Genomic DNA, 24,920 nt, shown 5'->3' on the forward strand with positions numbered 1-24,920 from the left:
GTGACTGTCTCAACTAAATCGTCGCCAAGCACGGTATCCAGGGCTGTAATGAATACCCCAGAGCTGACATTCAGTCCGAAGGGTAGAACACAAAACTGATAGGTTCGCCCCCCGAACATGAATGCAGTATATTTCCGAGAATCAGGAGTGATACCCACCTGCCAAAACGAATTAGCGAGATCTATTGTGGAAAAATATTTTGCATCTAGAAATTTCTGTAATTGCTCTTCTAAATTTTCAGGTTTTGTGTGAACCGGTAAAATTATTTCATTAATAGCTCGTGCGTCTAACACTAACCTAATGCTTCCATTTGATTTTTTGACAACAAGTAGAGGACTACAATAAGGTGAGGTGGATGGTTCAATGACCTTCCAGTCTAACATTTGTTTTAATTCTTGCCACACAGCAGGTCGTTGAGATAACGGTACGTTATATGTCTTATGGTAGAAGATCTTGTGAGGCTTAACTTCAATCTTGTACACATACGTGTTGATAACACCTAATCGTTTGGTAAAAACTTGTAAATATTTGGATAACACTTCCTGTAGTTTTATACGTTCATGTACACTGAGAGCTGTAGCTTCACTTATCTTATGATCAAGCAATGTTTTCAAGTCCATTAGCTCTGTGTCAGATGAGTGTGTTTGCATGTCTTGAATGTCTTTGTCAAGTACTAACTGAACCTTGTACCCTGTACAGTGTTTGTCATGCTTTAGAGTTCTCCTGTCCAAATCAATAATAATTACACTGCCTTTATCATTTAAAATACATTTACCTTTGGAGAAGTCTATAATGCAGTCCTTCTCGCTCATAATATCTATTCCTAATATGCAATTAGTCACAAGGTTTTGTACAACCAGGAATGGCCATTGTACGGTTCCATTACCTATTTTAACGTTTACAAAAACTTGCTTTGTAACCCTACATGACTTATTACCTAGAGCGGTAGTTATTTTACAGTTTTGGGCAGGAAACTCAGGCACAGGCTCCAATTCACACATCTTTTTATAGAAATTGAAAGACAAAACGCTCACAGCTGCACCTGTATCTAGGATAATAGTAGTTGGAATCCCACCTACTACACCAGTAGTAGATGCTAAAACAATTTCATTTGTGTTTAAACGACATTGTGTACTGTCTTGTAAAAGTTCATCTGATATATTGTCATTGTGGTTGTATCTTATAAATAAAACAGGTAGCTTTTGTTTAGAATTATTAGGCACATCAATATTTTGTTGTTCAATTGTGGTGTCAAATAACTGATTAACATTGAAGTCGCCCCCCAAGAATTCTTCAGCCACGACCTGAGGCAAAGTAGTGACTGTTTCTAGTTTGTTGGATTATCATTTGTACTAGGTACTGACACAGATTGGGGTTGTGCATCAGGTGTCATTTCTATTATATTCACATTCGGATATTGCCTATTATGATCTCCAAACTTTTGCGGTTGTTGTTGCTGTTGCGCATTATAACTTACCTGTCGGTCGTAAGGTATGCTCCAATTTTGTCCTGGTGGCTGCTGTGGTAAAGCAGTATTTGAATGATAGTATTGATCGCTACGAGTCCAGCCTTGATGCTGTCTTGGCTCGTAGTTATTATTATTTCTATTTCTGTTTGTGTTTTTGTTGTTACATTTGTATCCGTTGTTACCGTTGTTGTTATTACCGCGGTGCCTTTTGTATGGATTGCCGCATGAAGTGTTATTACTGTTGTAATTGTTGTTTGTATTGGAATACGCGTGTTGATTTTGATTTCCGTATTGAGACGGCATGTGAGTTTGCTGTTTTTGGTGTACCGCGTATCCAACTGTGGGCGCGCCAGAATTGTGTTGGCAAGCCTGCATGTTTTGCATACCACTAGTGTAAACATTGTGGCTGCTGTTTTGCCGCGCGAAGCGCTGATCTTCAAGTAACATGTCAACCGAATCTAAAGCTGTTAAAAAATAATCTGAATCGTCATCCGGGATATGTAGAAGTTTTTCCTTAATGTTGAAAGGCAATTTGGCCTTCAACGCTCGGAGTATATCACGCGTTGCGACTGGTTCGTCTAAAAAATGTCCCATGTTCAAGTATTTTTCAAAATATCTGCGTAAGTTACCATTTTTACTGTTAAAAGTTTCAGGTTCTAAAATTTGTCTTCTGAGTCGCTCCTGGACGGATTGCGACCAGAATTTGTTCAGAAAAGCACGCTCAAACTCACTGTACGTGGTACATACGTCAGCTTGACTGTATGCCCAGACAGCTGCATCGCCTTGGATGTAACCGACAATATATGAAATCTTTTTCCGGTCACTCCAAGTGCGTGGAAATGCGTTACTAAAAGATTTAAGAAAAATCACCGGGTGAATGGTTCGTTTTTCTGGGATAAAAGCCTGAAATTGCCTGTGTTTTATTAAGCTTTCTTCTTCCTTTGCATTATGATATGGATTTGTTCCACTGTAATTACTGCAATGCTCAGCTGGCGAGTAATTACGATAATGTTGCTGTAGTTTACCATGATAATAGCTTGTGTTTGTGTTTGCACGTTGTGGTATGTGTTGTTGTCGTGGTGTGTTTTGTTCTTGTGTGTATGTTGTGTGCAGTATGTGTGCGTCACACTCGTATGTATATTGGTTTCTGAACTGTACATTTTGACTGATATTTTCGTTACATTCAGACTGTGGTTGATCGGTGAATTGTCTCATGGGTGCAGTGACGGATTGTACTGCATCACTAATCAGCTGTTTGTTATTAGTGATGTATTCCGCTACGGAGTCGTGCACAATTGTTGGTAAATTTTCACGTATGCATCTATCAAAATGTTTGTCTTTGTTCTCTACCCAATCATGAAATTCTTTATTAATATTTTGAAAATGAGCTGTGGCATCAGATTGTAAGATGTCAGTCAGGTGTTGTTCAACATCGTCAAATTTATTCTGCACGTCAGTAATTCGTTTTTCAAGGTTGTCGTGTACTGAAGGATATGTTTGAATTTGTTCAGTAAGAGCTTCACATGTGACATTAAGGTTTTTTTAGTTGTGTCTGTAAAAGTGCTACGTCATTTGTAGTCTTTTCTTGTCTCGTATTAAGCTTGGAAAATTTCGTACTGAGTTCAGTCATCTGTTTGGTCAGTGTGGCGTCTATAAGTTCCACACGTTTACACAAAGTGTCATTACATGCCTTGATTGCTATGAGGTCAGATTTAATTTCGTCATTTTGTGTCTTTAAGGTTGCCATGTTTTCCGCGTTCTGTTTCATTAGCACTTGTAACATGTTGGCAATGTTTACTGTTTGCAAGGTCTCTGCCCCCGCCGCGTCATTAGACGTGACGTCATGTATTAATATGGGCTCTGACTGAGACTTTGAAATTTTTGTGGTGGACGGCCTATTGTCAAAACTTCCGTTAACACTTGCGTCAATATTTGATGAATCGTCACTACCGGTTGCTGTCGTAAAGTCATTTTCTAACACTTGTCTCTCGTCCGAGTCGGATTGCGTCTGAATAGTATGTCTTTGCTGTTCCATCTTTGCGTATTGTTTTCTAGTTATGACCATGCCACACGTGATATATATTTCAAGAAATTAATGTTTGACACTGGTTTTAAAATAAAATGCAGTTGAGCATGAATCGCTCGTAGCAACAATGGCTGTTTGTTAATTTAAAAATGTAAACTGAATATGGGATTATTGTTAATGGCTGCTGTCCATGTTACAACGTATCGTACAGAAGTCGGCCATATTGTACACTCGTGTATTGGTATTGTTGCAGAAGTTATTGTTTAAGGAAAAGTACTGAGAATGAAATTTATCACTGAAAACTGCTACGCGCGAAAGAAATACTACAGAATCTACTGAAGAGCTAATACACTGAATTATGCGTCTGGTCAAGCCTACCAATGCAAAGATGCTGCGTCTTACCTTATTTTGCTGGAAGCTTCATTGCGTCTTCCCGCAAAATTTTAGAATTGGAAAATATCTTCAGATCTTTGTTATTTCTCATACATTCACGTCCAGGTCCAGATAGTTAATTTTTCACATGAAACAAAGAGAACAGTGTAACAAATGACAAAATAACAAGTCCGACACGCAGTCGCCAATATAAAATAAATAAAATAAAATAAAATAAAATATTAATTATGTATTATTGTATGATAGTGATTGGTTGTACTTAATATTTGCGTGACGTTTAATTATTCGGTATCAGACGCTTGACAATGGCTTTTTCGTAAATGTAATGTTATTCGTAGTTGACCGTGAAATAAGACTCAAATAATCGGACTTCGTATTTAAATCGTTTCCAAAGACTGCTGCGGTAGGTGCGGACTCAAATCTAAATCTCAATATTAGAATAATTTGCCAGCCATGTCAAAACGTCGTACAGAGGTGATTGTCTACTAAACAAAAAAATTACACAGTTAGTTAAATCAGATATATTCAATGAATAAGCCTACAGTTCATAATCCTACTTACTTTTATAAATATAAATTCTTTTCAGAATCGAGTGCCTAGTATGGTTGCATCTCGCAGTAATTTTCTATAACATGAAATATGGCGGTGTGCCAGACAATAAACTAAAATACGTGCTTCCCGCACCACTTATCCAAGTCCTCTCTCTTCTTAATCAAACATACGAGTAACGTAATTGTGCTTTTGTTTTATCAGCGACACAGCGCTGCAGTTGTGTGCCATAGGCTTTATTTATTTGTCACTGATTATTTATTTAATTAAGATTTCGCGTTTCCGAGGAAACTCACGCACGGCATGCAAATGTGCCTTTATAATCTGACGTATCCCAGGAATCCAGTGCATTATCGCTCAAGCGCAGGAGCTCCATCCGTTGTTACACTGGTCAGGCGTTCCCATTTCAAACCCTCTGACTCCAACATGTTTTCCACGGCTAGAAAAATATCCAAACCTGTGGTTGTGTTTTTTAATGGTATGAGATCGAGAAATTCTTCCGTAATACGCAGATTGTCGTCGACACTCCGAATGGATATGACGGGCTGACATATGTCCAGAACGTCCGTGAACTCGTCAAGAGCGATAGAAAATAAATCGTAGTTTTCCGCTCTCTTCATTAATTGCTGCTCCATATCTGGGGCCATATCTTCGACAAGCGAGCAACAGTTCGAGGCGAAAGAGCTATTATTTCAAAATTTTCCGTGAGAATACAAGCCACCGAGTCAAGCACGCAATCCTTGATGAGATTCCCAGCCGCAAAAGGGTTTCCCTACTCTCGCAATTCTCAGCGAGCATTTGTAGTGTCGCGCGAACCTTGACCACCTGTTTCGTGCTCCCAGTACGGCAAAAAAAAAAAAAAAAATAATCTTACAAATAATTTGGCACAATCCTGTTTTTAAAACACTTTTATCATTTTAACAATTAATTACTTCGTTCATTGAAACCCATATAAAAAACTAACAAAAAAGATAGGTTTTCAGTGCGTTTTCCCCCAGTTCCTCTGAAAAGCGAGACGCTAGTAAGGAAGAGAAATGTGGTCGCAAGATAAATTTTTATCTATTACAATATTTACATTTTAATTCATTGAAAATATAGAAGAAACTACAAATATGTTTTCCCATCCGTCAAAACACGAACACACAAAAAACAAAGAATGACACTTTGCTGTCCGAGAGAGCGTTTGTGACGGCTTTTCAGAAAGTAGCAAAAACTAACGCACCTGACACTTTTTTTTATGACAGTGCGAAGTGATTTGATGTTACCAAAATATAAAAATTAACAGAAAAGAAATATTGCTTGTTACTGATAATTTGATATTCGACAACTTTCACATTGCTAAGTAACGTATTACATTATAAAATATAATTTTATTTGTCATCTGTGTAAATAATAAAGAGTCATACGATAGGAAACGCTTACTTCACTGTAATGATGCTTGAAATTTTCTTTCAGTTCTTCAAGCTTTGACCGGTGTTACTCTTGGGGCAAATTTTCGAGCTGATCTTTGTGACAGGTGTTAAAGTGCCGTTCAGTCGAGTACTTTTTTAAATATACGAGGTTCCCATAACATAACAAATATTTGGCACGATTTTCGACAGCAGTACAAAAGAAATTAATTTCGCGCTCAGGTTTTTTTTTGTTTGTTTGTCTGCTGCTGTTGACCATCCATCTCGATCCACTGTAGCCATACGTCTGTTGACTAACGGCTTTCTGTCCTATCACTGCTTTTGACCGCTGCTGGCGTGGCGGTCTGTCTTCCGTACGAAGCGTGTGTACACCGGCATGGCGAGGCGCGGCAGGCGGACCTCGCGGTCAGCTAAACGACACGGCTCGGCCACTGCAACAACGTACGAATTCGTCCGGGGCGCTGGCCTCGGGCGTTCGCGGGCGCTAGCGCCCCAGGGGCACAGTTTGGACGAGCCTGGTTTATGCAATAAACCGGCAGGAGATACATGAGAGCTTTTAACCGTTACTAACATTTTTCCAGTGTGAGAAATGCAAATGACGTATACGTGGATATTTCACAGTAACTGCAGTTCTTCTCTACGTACAGCTCGTATACTCAAAGCGCTGTTGCTTTCTATGGGAGTGGGGTAGCAGAGATAGGAAAAAAACCACTAATCTGGTAAGAAGTGGCCTGCTGGGAATAGACTATGTTTCTACCCATCTAATCTTCAGTATTCTTCTGTAGCACCACATTTCGAAAGCTTCTCTTGTTGTCTAAACTATTTATCGTCCACGTTCCACTTCCATACATGGCTACACTCCATACAAATACTTTCAGAAACGACTTCCTGACACTTAAATCTATACTCGATGTTAACAAATTTCTCTTCCTCAGAAACGCTTTCCTTGCCATTGCCAGTATACATTTTATATCCTCTCTAATTCGACCGTCATGAGTTATTTTGCTCCCCAAATAGTCAAACTCATTTACTACTTTAAGCGTCTCATTTCCTAATCTGATCCCCTCAGCATCACCCGAATTAAATCGACAGCATTCCATTATCCTCGTTTTGCTTATTGACGTTCATCTTATATCGTCATTTCAAGACATTGTCCATTCCGTTCAGCTGCTCTTCCAGGTCCTTTGCTGTCTCTGACAGAATTACAATGTCATCGGCGAACCTCAAAATTTTTATTTCTTATGCATGCATTTTAATTCCTACTACATATTTGTCTTTTGTTTCCCTTACTGCTTGCTCAATATACAGGTTGTTTGCTTATTAACGACCAATTCTTCGATTGGTGTTTTACTAATGGTCAGAATTTTGCGTATTGTTTTTTCCTGTCTTTCGCTCCTCTATCGGGGACATCACATTTAATATCAGAAGAATGACAATCTTCAGAGTGTACTCTGTAAAGGTGGAAACTTTCTTTTTCAGTCTCCTACGCCTTTCATGCTCCGTCTAGTAGCTAAAGTCCTACCGATTAACCTACATATAATTTGCTAAACAAACTGCAGTAACTGCTATAAATTCCTTTCTGTTCCAAAGGTGGCGTCTTATCTTTACTGATTAACAGAATGTCGGCTAAAGTACTCCTAGCATACAAAACTGGATTATATTTCCTGGATTTTAGTTTTCTGGCAAGTTCCGTTGAACTACTATCCACTTATAGCATGAAGACACATTTTTTGTCAGTGTGGTTTAGTACTTGGAGGAGGATGCAGAAATACTGCTGTCTGCACCTCGTGGTTTAGTGGCTAGCAATGTTGCCTCTGGATCATGGGGTCCTGGGTTCGATTTCCAGCCGGGTTGGAGATTTTCTCTGGCCGATGACTGCGTGTTTGTGTTGTCCTCATCATTTCATCATCATCATCATTATCATCATTCGCGACAGAGACTAGATTGAACTGTGTAAAAATTTGACTGTGCAAACATTGGGACTTTCTATGGGCGCTGATAACTGCACAGTTAAGCGCCCCACAAACTTAATATCATCATCATCATCGTCATAAGAAATACTGTCATCCTCCATCTCTTCTTTCTACTGAGCATATTGTAAATTAGGGTAGGACTTTAACCATTGCTGTATACTATTTGCTTAATAATATTCAATTCATTTTCCAAATCTGGTTTGGTTAACGGTATAGATAATAAACGGTGCATCATGGAGTGGAAGGCATCATGTTTCCATGTTTTGGGTGCTAGGAATTGGCAGGTAATACTGTGTCTGTGGAAGGTACTTTTCTAAACATCTTAAATAAACGTTCTTGCTTACTAATGTCAACATTATGGTCTTAAACCTACTTAGTGTAAACTTGATTTTCTTGTGGTGTGAACTGAAATGTTGAAGAAATTTATGTAATTGTCTGGTGGTACCTATCCACAAGCAATCAGTGTGCTCCCTGCCGCCGTTGGATAAGCAGCTGAGCAGCAAGTCGTATACTCCTAGCTCACTCATTTGTTACATAGTTTAATTCTTAATTTCTTTGCGTGTTTTTGGTACTTGCATTGTTTAATTCATAAATTTCGGGCGTATTATAGTATTTGAGAGTTGTAGCATCGCGTTTTAGTACCTGAATAGTGTAAATTCGCGTAGTCGTTTGTCTACTGTTTTTGTTTTGAACGGCCAGTGTCGGTTGGTCACAGTCAGTGTGCTCCCTGCCGCCGTTGGATAAGCAGCTGAGCAGCAAGTCGTATACTCCTAGCTCACTCATTTGTTACATAGTTTAATTCTTAATTTCTTTGCGTGTTTTTGGTACTTGCATTGTTTAATTCATAAATTTCGGGCGTAATATAGTATTTGAGAGTTGTAGCATCGCGTTTTAGTACCTGAATAGTGTAAATTCGCGTAGTCGTTTGTCTACTGTTTTTGTTTTGAACGGCCAGTGTCGGTTGGTCACAGTCAGTGTGCTCCCTGCCGCCGTTGGATAAGCAGCTGAGCAGCAAGTCGTATACTCCTAGCTCACTCATTTGTTACATAGTTTAATTCTTAATTTCTTTGCGTGTTTTTGGTACTTGCATTGTTTAATTCATAAATTTCGGGCGTATTATAGTATTTGAGAGTTGTAGCATCGCGTTTTAGTACCTGAATAGTGTAAATTCGCGTAGTCGTTTGTCTACTGTTTTTGTTTTGAACGGCCAGTGTCGGTTGGTCACAGTCAGTGTGCTCCCTGCCGCCGTTGGATAAGCAGCTGAGCAGCAAGTCGTATACTCCTAGCTCACTCATTTGTTACATAGTTTAATTCTTAATTTCTTTGCGTGTTTTTGGTACTTGCATTGTTTAATTCATAAATTTCGGGCGTATTATAGTATCTGAGAGTGTAGCATCGCGTTTTAGTACCTGAATAGTGTAATTTCGCTTAGTCTCCTTCCGCCGCCGAGCAGTGTCAGCAGTGCGCAAGTAGCAGCATTACTGCATTTACTAGGCAATCTTGTATTTTAATAACCGTTTAAATTTTGTCGATTTGTTTGCGCTCTCTGTAGATTAGTTCAGACGTTCTTTGCAAAACAGTTTTTAGCATGGATAGGGACTGCAACTGCTGTGTTCGGATGCAGGCTGAGTTGGCATCCCTTCGCTCACAGCTTCAGGCAGTGTTGGCTTCGGTCACACAGCTTGAGGCTGTTGCCAATGGGCATCACTGTGGGGGTCCAGATGGGGGTTTGTCGGGGACGGCCAGCTTGTCCCACGCATCCCCTGATCGGACTAAGACTGTGGTTGCCCGGGATACTGCCCGCATTGAGGCTGATCCCTCACCTGTGGTAGAGTGGGAGGTCGTTTCAAGGTGTGGCAGGGGGCGAAAGACATTCCGGAGGGCTGAACGGAAAGCCTCTCCAGTTTGTCTGACGAACCGGTTTCAGGCTCTGTCTCAGGCTGATACTGATCTTCGGCCTGACACGGCTGCTTGTCCTGTTCCAGAGGTTGCCCCTCAGTCTGCAAGATCCGGGCAGTTGCAGAGGGTGGGCTTACTTGTAGTTGGGAGCTCCAACGTCAGGCGCGTAATGGGGCCCCTTAGGGAAATGGCAGCAAGAGAGGGGAAGAAAACCAATGTGCACTCCGTGTGCATACCGGGGGGAGTCATTCCAGATGTGGAAAGGGTGCTTCCGGATGTCCTGAAGGGTACAGGGTGCACCCATCTGCAGGTGGTCGCTCATGTCGGCACCAATGATGTGTGTCGCTATGGATCGGAGGAAATCCTCTCTGGCTTCCGGCGGCTATCTGATTTGGTGAAGACTGCCAGTCTCGCTAGCGGGATGAAAGCAGAGCTCACCATCTGCAGCATCGTCGACAGGACTGACTGCGGACCTTTGGTACAGAGCCGAGTTGAGGGTCTGAATCAGAGGCTGAGACGGTTCTGCGACCGTGTGGGCTGCAGATTCCTCGACTTGCGCCATAGGGTGGTGGGGTTTCGGGTTCCGCTGGATAGATCAGGAGTCCACTACACGCAACAAGCGGCTACACGGGTAGCAGGGGTTGTGTGGCGTGGGCTGGGCGGTTTTTTAGGTTAGATGGCCTTGGGCAAGTACAGAAAGGGCAACAGCCTCAACGGGTGCGGGGCAAAGTCAGGACATGCGGGGACCAAGCAGCAATCGGTATTTTAATTGTCAACTGTCGAAGCTGCGTTGGTAAAGTACCGGAACTTCAAGCGCTGATAGAAAGCACCGAAGCTGAAATCGTTATGGGTACAGAAAGCTGGCTTAAGCCAGAGATAAATTCTGCCGAAATTTTTACAAAGGTACAGACGGTGTTTAGAAAGGATAGATTGTTTGCAACCGGTGGTGGAGTGTTCGTCGCTGTTAGTAGTAGTTTATCCTGTAGTGAAGTAGAAGTGGATAGTTCCTGTGAATTATTATGGGTGGAGGTTACACTAAACAACCGAACTAGGTTAATAATTGGCTCCTTTTACCGACCTCCCGACTCAGCAGCATTAGTGGCAGAACAACTGAGAGAAAATTTGGAATACATTTCACATAAATTTTCCCAGCATGTTATAGTCTTAGGTGGAGATTTCAATTTACCAGATATAGACTGGGACACTCAGATGTTTAGGACGGGTGGTAGGGACAGAGCATCGAGTGACATTATACTGAGTGCACTATCCGAAAATTACCTCGAGCAATTAAACAGAGAACCGACTCGTGGAGATAACATCTTGGACCTACTGATAACAAACAGACCCGAACTTTTCGACTCTGTATGTACAGAACAGGGAATCAGTGATCATAAGGCCGTTGCAGCATCCCTGAATATGGAAGTTAATAGGAATATAAAAAAAGGGAGGAAGGTTTATCTGTTTAGCAAGAGTAATAGAAGGCAGATTTCAGACTACCTAACAGATCAAAACGAAAATTTCTATTCCGACACTGACAATGTTGAGTGTTTATGGAAAAAGTTCAAGGCAATCGTAAAATGCGTTTTAGACAGGTACGTGCCGAGTAAAACTGTGAGGGACGGGAAAAACCCACCGTGGTACAACAACAATGTTAGGAAACTACTGCGAAAGCAAAGAGAGCTCCACTCCAAGTTTAAACGCATCCAAAACCTCTCAGACAAACAGAAGCTAAACGATGTCAAAGTTAGCGTAAGGAGGGCTATGCGTGAAGCGTTCATTGAATTCGAAAGTAAAATTCTATGTACCGACTTGACAGAAAATCCTAGGAAGTTCTGGTCTTACGTTAAATCAGTAAGTGGCTCGAAACAGCATATCCAGACACTACGGGATGATGATGGCATTGAAACAGAGGATGACACGCGTAAAGCTGAAATACTAAACACCTTTTTCCAAAGCTGTTTCACAGAGGAAGACCGCACTGCAGTTCCTTCTCTAAATCCTCGCACAAACGAAAAAATGGCTGACATCGAAATAAGTGTCCAAGGAATAGAAAAGCAACTGGAATCACTCAATAGAGGAAAGTCCACTGGACCTGACGGGATACCAATTCGATTCTACACAGAGTACGCGAAAGAACTTGCCCCCCTTCTAACAGCCGTGTACCGCAAGTCTCTAGAGGAACGGAGAGTTCCAAATGATTGGAAAAGAGCACAGATAGTCCCAGTCTTCAAGAAGGGTCGTCGAGCAGATGCGCAAAACTATAGACCTATATCTCTTACGTCGATCTCTTGTAGAATTTTAGAACATGTTTTTTGCTCGCGTATCATGTCATTTCTGGAAACCCAGAATCTACTATGTAGGAATCAACATGGATTCCGGAAACAGCGATCGTGTGAGACCCAACTCGCCTTATTTGTTCATGAGACCCAGAAAATATTAGATACAGGCTCCCAGGTAGATGCTATTTTTCTTGACTTCCGGAAGGCGTTCGATACAGTTCCGCACTGTCGCCTGATAAACAAAGTAAGAGCCTACGGAATATCAGACCAGCTGTGTGGCTGGATTGAAGAGTTTTTAGCAAACAGAACACAGCATGTTGTTATCAATGGAGAGACGTCTACAGACGTTAAAGTAACCTCTGGCGTGCCACAGGGGAGTGTTATGGGACCATTGCTTTTCACAATATATATAAATGACTTAGTAGATAGTGTCGGAAGTTCCATGCGGCTTTTCGCGGATGATGCTGTAGTATACAGAGAAGTTGAAGCATTAGAAAATTGTAGCGAAATGCAGGAAGATCTGCAGCGGATAGGCACTTGGTGCAGGGAGTGGCAACTGACCCTTAACATAGACAAATGTAATGTATTGCGAATACATAGAAAGAAGGATCCTTTATTGTATGATTATATGATAGCGGAACAAACACTGGTAGGAGTTACTTCTGTAAAATATCTGGGAGTATGCGTGCGGAACGATTTGAAGTGGAATGATCATATAAAATTAATTGTTGGTAAGGCGGGTACCAGGTTGAGATTCATTGGGAGAGTGCTTAGAAAATGTAGTCCATCAACAAAGGAGGTGGCTTACAAAACACTCGTTCGACCTATACTTGAGTATTGCTCATCAGTGTGGGATCCGTACCAGATTGGTCTGACGGAGGAGATAGAGAAGATCCAAAGAAGAGCGGCGCGTTTCGTCACAGGGTTATTTGGTAACCGTGATAGCGTTACGGAGATGTTTAATAAACTCAAGTGGCAGACTCTGCAAGAGAGGCGCTCTGCATCGCGGTGTAGCTTGCTCGCCAGGTTTCGAGAGGGTGCGTTTCTGGATGAGGTATCGAATATATTGCTTCCCCCTACTTATACCTCCCAAGGAGATCACGAATGTAAAATTAGAGAGATTAGAGCGCGCACGGAGGCTTTCAGACAGTCGTTCTTCCCGCGAACCATACGCGACTGGAACAGGAAACGGAGGTAATGACAGTGGCACGTAAAGTGCCCTCCGCCACACACCGTTGGGTGGCTTGCGGAGTATCAATGTAGATGAATGTAGATGTAGATGCAACGTACATCACTCACATACCCAGTTCAGTGCACTATTTCAGAATTTACCTAAAAGCGTTTGTTCAAAATACTTTTGAAAAACAATCTAAACTATGAACTGTCACTTAAGTTGTGTGGACTGTCTTGTCAACTATTAAGTTACCTGAGGGTGAGTTAAGAAAATGAAAATTGTAAAACATCTATGCTGTGAATTCCAGTTTTTAACATGTCTGTGTTCCTGCAAGTAGTGAGGGGATTCTTTAATTCTGTGTTTACAAAATTTCTAGTCAGAATTCTGTAAACTGTACTCTGACTCGTTCCATGAGCCAGTGACTTTAGCTCGCAGGGTCCTACAGAACCAATAACCAAGGAAAGAAATGAAGAGATTGGCAAAAGAGAGTAAATCGTGAAATGCTGCATAAGACCAGTCATAAGACCAATTCTCCGACAAAATAATTATATAGCAATATTCAATAAAGGATTAGTTTGGCGAAAATGAAACAGTAACAATTCGTAATTCGTGATTATGGGAGCCCTGAGGTTTCCAGCAATTTGCTGTCACTCAGACTGCCGTGCTGCTCCTCTGAGCTCAGTGGATAAAGAGAATGAGAAGCTGGCGCTTAGGACTCGCTCTGTTCCCTCATTTAGCCAAACAGCTGCCTGCCCTGTGCAGGAAGTAATATTATACGGCTAGTCCTCTTGTGTAGCGTTTGTACTCGGGGCGGGGCGGGGCCGCGCTTTTAATATTTCAGGTGCTTATGAATGTTAGATGTTCCTTCCAGAATCCCCCGGAGCTGGCAGTTTAAACACAGCGTCTGGAAGGGGTTAGAGCGCTCCTTGAGCTCAAGAGCGTCTCAGATACTCCACTGGCAACACTTAATACCCTCCTCCTGCCTTCCGTTAAGGTCCGCGGTCGGGATTCGTGTATCCGAGGGCCAAATGCGACGTGAAATGACGTTTGTGACAAGTGACTCTAGCTGAATTGTATAAAGGAGCATAATTAATATAGGCAATAAATTGAATACTTTACAACGACAATAACTATACAAGGTGTAACGGGTGTAAGTGTAGATATTTTTGTAAGTGGTACCTTCATAAGGATACACATCAGTGTGTTGGTTATTTCGTTTCTGTGTCTAACACTATTGCCACAAGCACGTCTCAGTCTTCAAGACCTGATGTTTTCTGCATGGTCGTAACTGCACTTCTAAGTGCAATATAGACTAACCGCTTTACGTCCACGTGTCCACACTTCAACACCTGACTTGCTGCCCACGGGAAAAGTTGCATGAATGACTTCATTGTGATACACATACTTGGAAGTATTAATAAACCTAAAAACATACAACTTATAATAGTCTGCAGATGATGGAAATACTCATGTTTTTCAGTGTACTTTCCTGAATCACCAGTACAAATATCTGGACTTACAGTCCATACACCCTAAATATTAACGTTCTTCAATTGATGAGCTGTCTGATTACACAATCCTCATTCAGAAGTTAAGTTCTGTTTGATAATAAAAACAAAACGAGTACAGATAGAGAAAGACTATTTTTGGGAAGAAACTAAAAATCTTAAACTATTTTTCTTCAGAGCTCCTGGAATTTCGTAGTGTGGAACACGCTTTTGTAGGCCTTCTTCGTAGAACGTTACCACTTTGTTGTCAATCAATTGGTTACATGTTCTTCGAACTCTTGTTGTTAAATTGTTGCCCATCATGTAACACTTTTTGACGGAAAAAGATTTGTAAGTGGCTGGATGGGAGGTCAGAACTGTGCGTAGACAGGTCAACATTGCTCTAGACAAAGTCCTGTAAGAGGTGTCTTGTTGGTATTGTCATGAATCAAAACAATTCCGTCTGTTGGCTCTCTGTGACACTTGTTCCGTATTGTTCGACGCAGTTTCATAAGCGTCTCACAGTAAACACTTTCATTGATTGTTTCACCTCGAGTTAAAAACAGTAGTAGTGCAATGCCGTGTCTATACCAAAAGACTGTGGGCATGACTTTTTGTTCAAAATGGTTCAAATGGCTCTGAGCACTATGGGACTTAACATCTGAGGTCATCAGTCCCCTAGAACTTAGAGCTGCTTGAACCTAACTAACCTAAGGACATCACACACATCCATGCCCGAGGCAGAATTCGAACCAGCGACCGTAGCGTTCGCGTGGTTCCAGACTGTAGCGCCTAGAACCGCTCGGCCACCCCGACCGGCGACTTTTTGTAAATGCAAGGAATAAGAAGAAAAGGCCTCTGCCTATACTGGTCATGCAGTGATGCATTTTTATTGAGGGGTTTCATAAGTGACCCAAGCCTCATCCCAGCTCACTATATTACTCCGAAAATCATCGCAATCTTTGTATTAATGTATCAAAAAGCCAAATTCACCATCCAGAGACTGTTCTTTGTGTTGCTCTGTAAGAATATTTTTCACACAACGAGCACTCAGCTTTCAGAAATCAAGTTTCTCCCGAACAATTTCACGAAAAAGTTATCTCGAAATTTGCAGTATTTTCTTGGAAAGATCAATGCCTAATCGTTTTTCCTTTACGAGTTCTTCAACTGTACGAACGACCTCTTCACTGACAGAATATGGACGCCCACTTTGTTTATCATCGTTCTCTTAATCATGCAATTCATTTAACAGTCAAGCCCATTTCCTTAGTTTGGAATCATTCATGGAATGTTTTAGCTTCACCTGAAAAATATGTCGATGAATGTCGACTGGTTTAGACTTCTTCGCATTCAGAAATCGAATTCCAGATCTAATCTCACAAGAGGCAGGATTTTCAATCAACTGCATTATTCTAAACTTACACTCTACAGCATAAACAACACACATAGAACTCAAAGAGTTGTAATCTCTGTTTCGACTCAAAGCAACTACCGCACGTCCACCGAACTGCAATTACAGCGCTGCCGCAGAAAAAATACAAACAGAACTTACTTTCCTACATTTATCATTTCAGAAATGGTGATGTATAAAATTAAAAGAAAATTTTACCTGAGAACTTCAGGCACAGCTTTCGCGGCAAAAAACGTGGACTCTGGACTAAGTACAGACTAATTCGAGTTCAAAGAAGAGCGCGATGTTATCACGCAGCGCAGACACGGAAAGTGAGCACAAGGAGTGCCTTTGAGGACAACTGTGTGTCATTGTTGTTGACGTTACTAAATTTATTGACGATGAGAAAGAGAAACTTTAATATATATTTACTCTGGTAATACGACTGTGGGCATTCTAGTTAACGTTGCATACGTTTGTGATGGCACTGGTCTAGGTCATTGCCTTACCAAAAATATTACAAGCCACACCCGTCATCTGTGACTTCGTAGTAAGGAAACAACACGGCATGCCCCCAAACTACGATTTCGTAATATTGGTATGTAGCTACAATACTGCTATGTTGAAAGGTATATGAATGATCTGAATTTTGCACCACATTCAAAATATCTGATTATTTGTCACCAATACGTGAAGATAGTGAAGGTACTGGTGTAATTTGACACTAGTGATCTAATTTACCAGTTACACTACAGTAATCAATGAGCTCAATTTGATCTCTGTACCACTCAAGGTGCAATGAGGCCCTTAAATTAAATATTTCTGCATCCAACTTACCTGTATTATTTATCAAAATTACACAAGTACACACACACTCACACTCACTCACACACAAACACACACACACACACACACACATGCACACACACACTGAATGGTTATGTAAAGTGCCATTGTAAAAGATTTATCAAAATTGATGTGTAAACATTACTTTAAACTCAAACTAAGTAACTCAACGCTGCTTCCATGTCTAACATGTTCTATAACATTAGAAAACTGCATCTGGTTAAAAATAACATCCTTACGAGGCCTCTGGCATTTCATTTAAAGCCGAAATGAAGTCATATTGTGAATAAAACCATGTAGGTTGTTAACTGAAAGTTTTTACTTAATATGATGTTTTGGCATGTGTCATCATCATCTATCAAAAACCTGAACTTGTGAAGCTAAGTTCAGTGTCAATGTTAAAACCTACACCTAACTGGGATGTCTGTCGATGTCCATGTTACGTATAGATTGTAATACTGATACTGAACCTTGTTTTGCAGTTCAAAGGTTTTTGATAGCTGAGAAGAGTGGATGTTCAATTTTTGTAATAAATAAAGATTTTTATGTAGTCAGGTAGACGGTTTTATTCATGACATTTTGCTGATGATCATGCACTCATACCACAAACTTGTTTACTTTGTTATCAAATGAGGCTATGTAGAAAAATTAAGATGGCCAAGCCTGTAACTGTACAATATGTAAGTTGGCTAAAATATTGTTGTAAGCAGTCAGGCAGTGAGAGCTGGCATAAGGAAATAGGCAGTGTGAATTACTGTTCTTTAGATGTCGGTTACTGGAAGAGTTTAGGTAACATTTAACTTACAATTACACTGAAAACATGATTGCAAACTCCGAAATTGAATTCTGCAGTGCTATTTCGAACTATTAATTTTTCTATAAATGTACAATACACATGTGGCTAATAACAGCATGATCATCAGACAATTAGCACTTCATTTTAAGCATAAATGTGGCAATATTACTCGTGGTACAAAGACCAAACCGTCTTCAGCTACAGCTTCAGAAGTTTTTCAATAATGCTTCACTTCACCAAGCACCATACTGAATAATGCTTCATGTTCTACACTACAAAAATATTATTGACTTAACTACACTGCTAATATTGATCTTTATTACTTTTGACCTGGAACTTATCTATGGTAGTATGTCTATCCACCATTATTACATGTTTGCAACAATTTAGAACAACAATTCATATAAAAATATGATAGATTTGGATGAGATGTTTAATGAATTCTATCACATAAACCGTGTATTTTCATAAACTTAAGCAGAATTTCATGACGCTCAAAATATGACATTCAAACACAGCATGACATAGCCAAAGACAATGGTGCAATAAGCTTTTATACAGAGAGGAAATTTAGATTTAACATATATATTGTCGTAGAAGTAAAACTAATTATAAAAATATTTAATATTTAGAGTAAAATACTAGAAATCGTATTTGTAGTCACATTGGCAACAGACCATCATTGCAACACAGAAGGGTCTCGGGCAGTTGTGGCCACCCTACAAACTGACCATCATGGACCCAATGGTAGACAGCTGTCGTTGCCCCAGAATATTATTCAAGGTAATGGTGTAGTCAGCATGGTTGAGACCAGCAATGTGTCCAGTGTAGTTAAGATCCCAATACTGTTCAGATTCCACAACCATGTTGGAGGCTCAAATCACTGAGCACACTGTGCACTAATCATCAGACCACGATGTGAGGTTTGTATAGGGAGTTCATGAGTGCTATGACCAGAATTTCTATAGATTCCGAAAGATGTGGCTTTCATCACTACATGCACTGTGACATGATCACTTTACTCTGACAGTTTTATCAGTTTAAGTTGAAGTGAAATTTTTACAAATAAACTTACCATTATTGCCTTAATAGTATCCCACTACACAATGACAATGTGTGGGTCGATTTATTACAATTTCACGTAAGAAAGGTGACGTACACTGTAATTTGTTGCTATTTTTCTGTAACATATTGAAGTATGGAGAAATTTATTACAATTTTTGGTTGGACATTGGTATGTAAGGGGCAGTTTGCTACAATACTGCTGTAACATGATTATGTTTATGGGGCAGATTGTTACAATTTTGCTGTAAAATGCAGATGTATAGATGAAGTTGTTACAATTTACTTATAAAGAGCAATTTGTTATAATTTAACAGTGGTATGTGTATGGTAATTTGTTACAGGCGTACTGAAACATAGCTACGTATGGTGCAGCTCCAAGCACTGCTTCTGCGCCCCGGCTCCGCGCTGCGCGGAAACTCCCGTCAACTGCCTGCGGGATGGGTTGTTTGGGGAATGAGACCAAACAGCGAGGTCATCGGTCTCATCGGATTAGGGAAGGACGGGGAAGGAAGTCGGCCGTGCCCTTTCAAAGGAACCATCCCGGCATTTGCCTGGAGCGATTTAGGGAAATCACGGAAAACCTAAATCAGGATGGCCGGACGCGGGATTCATCCATCGTCCTCCCGAATGCGAGTCCAGTGTGCTAAGCACTGCGTCACAACGCTCTGTCAACTGCCTGCGCCGCGCTCTTCATAGGCCTCTCACCCCAGACGTGACTCTAGCATACTTTTGAAGACTAGGAGAGCCGGCGATAGCCGCAAAATTTAGTAATCCCCGTGCCCTGCTGAGACACCAGCTAAAAGTTTTCGATAGTGAAATAAGCCGCCACGGTTCATGGAAACAAACAGAAACCTATATTAGCCAGTCAGTAACACTGACTATATTTTTCTAGTGTAGAATAAGATGTATTATCTTTCTGTACACTGAAATGGTGCTTGAAGGGCTGAAGAATTACTGGAAAACAGCTAAAAATGTCAGGTGCTGAGAGTTTGAGCTCTTTACTATCAGTAACATAGCCTGAAGCAGGCCTAAAACCAAGTGTCAAATGCCTGCTTAGTATGTCACTTTAGCACCAATTGCTTTGCACTCTTATATTAACAACTGAGAGGTTTGAGAGTCCAGAGTGATGTTTTAGGCGTCAAGTGTAAGTTACACATTAAGTGTTCTGTTCTTGTAGCTGACAGTTACAGAACAGCACTTCAGAGTGCTTGTTTGTTTATGTGAACTACTGCTGCTTGACAGCCTATCATATAATATTAGCACACATGGGTACAGTTATAGATTTGGTCCAGTTTTTCTTATGGGTAGCCTCATTTAGGCCTAAAATGAAGTGGCGAATACCAGCTTGGCATGTTAATATTAGCCACATCCGTTTTGTAATATCATAGAACAATTTAGACATGAAAAGAGCGTTGGAGCACTTAATGTGAAAGTCCACTGTCATGTTCAAAATGGTTCGAATGGCTCTGAGCACTATGGGACTTAACATCTGAGGTCATCAGTACCCTAGAACTTCGAACTGCTTAAACCTAACTAACCTAAGGACATCACACACATCCATGCCCGAGGTGGTTGAGAGCCTGCAGGTACCGATACGTGTGCGTGGGTTTCCTGTAGACACTGTGGCTGAGATGCCAATTGTTTTTTCGGCGAATGAGGACGTCAAAGATGGGTATAGTCCCATCTGACTGCACTTCGGTCAAAAATCTAATGTGATCTGAATGTTCAGCTTTTTATATCCAGGGAACCAGACGATAGATGTGTCGTCGAATTAACTATAACAGGAACATGGGTTAGCTGGAGCCGTACCCAAGGCACTGACTTCTGATGTATCCGTAAAGTCAAGCTACCGCATTTCCCGTTGCAGCCGGCCGAAGTGGCCGCGCGGTTAAAGGCGCTGCAGTCTGGAACCGCAAGACCGCTACGGTCGCAGGTTCGAATCCTGCCTCGGGCATGGATGTTTGTGATGTCCTTAGGTTAGTTAGGTGTAACTAGTTCTAAGTTCTAGGGGACTAATGACCTCAGCAATTGAGTCCCATAGTGCTCAGAGCCATTTTTTTCCCCGTTGCAAAGCCACCCACCTTTAGACGAAACAAGGGTACAGAGGCTAGAGACCTGCTTGGACTTACTCTGGTTCACTACTACAAGCGCCATCATAATTCGCCTGTGCTTAACACAGAAAGGGGTGCCCCCTAAATTTATGAGTTAAATTAAAAATTGAAATAACTTTTCCAAACTTTGTCAGTGCACGTTTATACATATTAATGTTAACATTGTAGAGTCTCCAAATGATCAAAGCAATACGTTAGGCAAAATATGCGATCTTAAGAAAAAATAAGTGGAACTGAATCGTTTGTATTTGCAATGGAAAGTTTTAATTCGAACAATAGATTACACTCACGAAATAATGCAGCTGATTGTAAATAACAACGGTTACAAAGACTCTTAAAGGCGGAGTTTAGAGGTCATGTTCTACTGTCAGCTTCGTTGTAAAACTTCTAGCCGACCAACTATAAAGGCGGTCGAGCTGAAACTTCTTCGGTAACTGAAGAAAACTTAACTCTATTTATATAAAAATTAAGAAGATTGTAAATTTTTAAGCGACAGAGCTATTAATTCATACCTGTCAAAGAAAGAGGCTATTTAGGTACTGCTAACTGCACCTAGGGCGGCTGATAGCAGATGTTCCGTTTCGCAGTCCGCTGCGTCCCTATAAAAATAAAGCCAGAGAGGCAGTGGTAGCACACACTTCGCACCAGGATATTCTAACTTTCCGTGCCAGTCAAACGACTCCGTACATTGTGCGTCGGGTGTTGTCACAGCTGGGTGGACTTGACTGAGTTTTCGGTAAAAGTAGGAAGTGAACTCGAGAGAACTGTACACCGACCTCGATATCTCAGATTTCACGAAAGTAACTTGCTCTAACGCTGAAAAAACCGCGTGGCAAGTGGTGAGATTATTTTCCACTGTTAATGGAAGAAGTGGTTAGAAATCAGGGCGACAGACGATTTTACTTCGAATTTTGCATAGACGAAGCCTCTGATCTGTTTATAGTGCTGTTTCCAATAGCGATATTAGTTACTATGCCAAAACTCTTATTTTGTGCATGTGGACTTTTACAGAATATATCAGTTAAAACTCAAAACTTTTATTGACAGTCATAGTTCCTGATCCAGATTTGTAAATAGCAAGTAGGAACATTTTCTTTCAGTGAACACAATGAGTAATGAGGACTTGAGGACTGAAAATTGTGGTCAGTTTGTTCTCCACTGCTTTCTGCTGACCACAATAACAGCTTCCAGGCTCTTGTAAATGGCGAAGGTAGCTGGAAAGCATGCACAGACACCGTAGGCGTATTTACATAATTACCGATCAAAGTGACGACCATTTGGTTATCACTCTCCTCCCGACAAACTGGTCGCAATACTAACCGCCTTACAGGAAATACCACAATGTCAAGGTGCGCTTAAGCAATTCCACAGTTGTACCAACAAATAACTTAGGGGAGGATATCCGTACAGTTTTGACAAGCACGCACGTAAATAGGAGACCGTGTCAAAGCTAACGATCATGTCACTTACCGCAAGAACTGACGTTGTTGTGTGTGAGTGAAACCTTATGGGACTTAACTGCTAAATTCATCAGTCCCTAAGCTGCTAAGGTCATCAGTCCCTAAGATTACACACTATTTACCCTAAATTATCCTAAGGACAAACACACACACTCATGCCCGAGGGAGGACTCGATCCTCTGCCGGGACTAGCCGCACTGTCCATGACTGCAGAGCGACGTTGTTGTCTTCACCAGAAAATTCAACTGATGTGAACCGAATGAAATACATCTGGGACGTTTATTGGCCGACAGATCTGCACCCACAAACCACAGGTACGTAATCTACGAGAACTGTTTGACCTGTGGGTAACCAGGTGCCAGTTACCTCCAGAAACTTGCCAAGCACTTGTCGAATACATGCTACGCAGATTCGCTGCTTCACTGCGTACCAGGCAAGAACAAACACGTGGTTCGTCAACGTACGTTAAACAAAATGTTCCCTTATGCAAGCTGGGTAAAAAGTTCCCATTTGTCATTTCCGGCTACACTAAGGGGACAAAAGTGAGGTACACATACGCAGAGACGGTAGTAGTTTCGGGTAGACAAGGTATAAGAGGGTAGTGCATTGGAGGCGCTGTCATTTTTACTCAAGTGATTCTTGCGAAAAGGTTTCCGACGTGTTTATGGCAGCACGACGGGATATAATAGATTTTGGAAGCGGAATGACAGTTGCATCCAGACGCATAGGACATTCGATTTCGGAAATCGTTGGCGAATTCAGTATTCCGAGATCGACAGTGTAGAGAGTGTGGCGAGAATATCACATTTCAGGCATTATTTGTGGCCGCAGACAACGCAGTGGCAAACGGCGAGCGAGAGCATAGGCGTTTGCGTAGAGTCGGCTATGCTAACAGACTAGCAACACTGAGTGAAATAATCGCAGTAAAATACGTGGGGCGAACGTCGAACGTATCCATCAGTATAGTGCGTCGAAATTCGGCAGCAGACGAACGACGCGAGTGCCTTTGCTAACTGCACGCCATCGCCTACTTGGCCTCTCCTGGGTTCGTAGCTACATCAGTTGAATCCTAGACGACTGGAAGCCCGTGGTTTGGGCTCATGAGTGCTGGTTTCAGCTGGTAAAAGCTGATGGTAGGGTCCAGTGTGGACAGATCCCACGAAACCACGGAAGGACCCAGTTGTCAACAAGGCAATGTGCATAGTGTTGGCTCCATATTGGCGTGGGCTGTGTTTTGACGGAATAAGTCCTCTGGATGTTCGGATGCTTGGAGACCATTCGCAGCCATTCAAGGGCGTCAAGTTCCTAAACAACGATGGAATTTTTATGGACGACAATGGGCCATGTCACGGAGCCACAACTCCTCGAGATTGGTTTGAAGAACACTCTGCATCATTCGAGCGAACGATCTCTGTCCACTCGCATGAATCCCGTCGAACATTTATGAAACATGATCGAGGGCTCAAAAATTCTTCACCACCAACACTTTCGCAATTATGGACGGCTATAGAGGCAGCAAGGCTCAATTTTTTTTCCGACTTCAACTTGTTGAGTCCATGTCACGCCTGATTGCTGTACTACACCGGGCAAATGGGGGTTGACACAACATTATGAGATATCGCACGAATTTTTTCACCTGAGTTTCAGTTACGATTTTAAGGTTCTCTATACACTGCTACCAAATTTTGCTGTAACCCAGCGTGCGTCACACCGTTTCCAAATGGAAGTGATAGAAACACTCGATGTAGATGAACTTTTCCTGTTGGGAGATTGAAAATTATACTCGGGCCGCTGAGACATTGCACTTGACGTTTGCGTATGAAGCTGGCAGCGTAACAGAGTAACAAGTGAAGAACAATAGGCGCTAGGCGTTCAGCGTGGGGCGCCAGCCAATCACAGCGCAGTGAGCACTGCTGTTACTCACATGCTGTGACGTCAAAGTTCCCGCGTTGCCGGCTTTGTTTAGTGAATGTGTATACAACGTGAATTGTATGTTGTTTACCGTGTGTTTTCGTTGTACTGTGTGCTATATCGTTGTGACTTTTGTTACGTTGTGAGTTTACATACCTGGAAAATGCCACCGAAAAGACTTCGTTCACCTAGTGACAATCCTTTGCGTCGAGGGGTGCCGCTAAACAGCTAGGCACTGGTGTTACTACGCAGAACTCGTGAGTTTTACGAGCAGGAGAAAAACTACGTAAGCATTCATCGACAGCCATTAATTCCTGCCGACAAAGGGGTGGAACGTACGTCGAAAACTCTTGGTATTAGTGCAAGAACCGTAGTAAGTAAGGGAGTATTACTACAAAACTTGGAAGATACTGAAGTGAGCCGTAATGATTCCGAGCTGTCTGGATCAAATAATACATTTTTATCAACCCCGGGAAAGAAGAAAAAGCGGCCTAGTCCTATCACAGATTTAGATTCTTTCCAGACTGATGCAGTTCGTAGGCATGTTTATGCTTACTACAGGAGAAAAGAGTATCCGACTGTAGCTAAGTTATTAATCTCTTTAAAAGAAAGTGAACTCTTCAGGGGTGGTAAAACATCACTAAAAATTATGCTAAAAATATGGGTTTCCGTTACAAAACGCTA

Source organism: Schistocerca americana, chromosome 2, assembly GCF_021461395.2.
Source record: "Schistocerca americana isolate TAMUIC-IGC-003095 chromosome 2, iqSchAmer2.1, whole genome shotgun sequence".
Taxonomy (NCBI): domain Eukaryota; kingdom Metazoa; phylum Arthropoda; class Insecta; order Orthoptera; family Acrididae; genus Schistocerca; species Schistocerca americana.